Genomic DNA, 1,458 nt, shown 5'->3' on the forward strand with positions numbered 1-1,458 from the left:
TCAGTGGTAAAGAACTTGCCTACCAATGCAGGAGATGCAGGAAACACAGGTTTGATCCCTGGGTCAGGGAGATCCCAACCCGATCCAGTATTCTTGAGTGGAAAATCCCATGAATAGAGGAGCCTTGCAGGCTATGGTCCATAGGGGTAGCAAAGAATCAGACATGACTTAGTAACTATAACAACAACAACAACAAAAGGATCAATTCACTGGAAAAGCACAACAATTATAAATATGTATGTACAATTCTCCCAACATCATGGCATCTAAATGTACAAAGCAATTTGGCAAAACTGAAAGGAAAAAGAGACGCCAATACAATAATAGTAGGAGTTTTATTGTTATTTATTATCTTTATTATTATATTTTATTACTTTTATTATCTTTCAATTATGAATATAATATCCAGACCAAAAAATAAATAAATAAACGGCAGACTTGAAAAGCACCATAGACCAATGGACCTAACTGACATACATAAAACTGGTAAATTCACGAATATATAGAAATTAAACAAGTCACTCTTGAACAACAAATGGGTTGCAGAAGAAATCAAAAGAGAAATTAGGAAATATCTCAAGACAAGTTAAAATGAAAACAAACATACTAAAACTTAAGGGATGCATTAAAAGTAGTCTTAAGAAGGAAGTTTATAGTGATAAATGCCTTTATTAAGAAAAAATAAAATATACAGTCTAATTTACACCTCCAGGAAGGAAAACAGACTGAGAACAAAAATAACAAGCTAGTCCAAAGTTAGTGAAGGGAAAGAAATAAAAGGATTAGAGCATAACAATATAAACAGAGCTAGAAAGACAATTGAAAGGATCAATGAAACTAAGAGCTAATTTTTTGAGAAAATAAAAATAACAAGCCTTTTTAGCGAGACTAACCAAGGAAAAGAGAAATACTAACTTCGTCAGCACACATAGTAAAATCAGAATGATACACAGAAGATTAGCATGAGCCCTGCACAAAGATGACAAGCAAAGTAATAAAGTATTTGAGAGAGAAGCAGGAGAGAAGATGCCAATAAATAAATTCAGAAATAAAAGAAGAGGCATTACAAGTGCCACCAAAGACATAAAAAAGAACCATTAACAATCATGTACCAAAAAACTAGATAATCTAGAAAAAGTAGATGGAAACATATAACGTGTCAATCCTGAATCATGAAGATATGAAAAGTGCTAAAAGGCTAAGAGAGATTAAACCAGTAATCATAAACCTACCAACAATGAAAAGTTCAGAGATAGAGGCCTTCACTGACGAATCCTAGTAACCATTTAAATAATTAATACTAATCCTTATTAAACTCTTTCAAAAAACTGCACAAGAGGGGAGGGCTTGCTTGGTAGTCCAGTGGCTGGGAGTCTACCTTGTAATGCAGGGGACACCAGGTCGATCTGTGGTCTGAGAGGACCCCACATACCATGGGGCAATTAGACCCATGAACAC

At 34.4% G+C, this 1,458-nt stretch overlaps 1 pseudogene; it reads left to right on the plus strand.

The window, feature by feature from the left end:
• The first annotated feature begins 907 nt into the window (after positions 1–907).
• LOC133048996 (U6 spliceosomal RNA) lies at positions 908–1,005 on the plus strand (annotated as a pseudogene).
• Positions 1,006–1,458: the final 453 nt, after the last annotated feature.

Source organism: Dama dama, chromosome 29 (assembly GCF_033118175.1).
Source record: "Dama dama isolate Ldn47 chromosome 29, ASM3311817v1, whole genome shotgun sequence".
In the NCBI taxonomy this organism is placed as follows: Eukaryota; Metazoa; Chordata; class Mammalia; order Artiodactyla; family Cervidae; genus Dama; species Dama dama.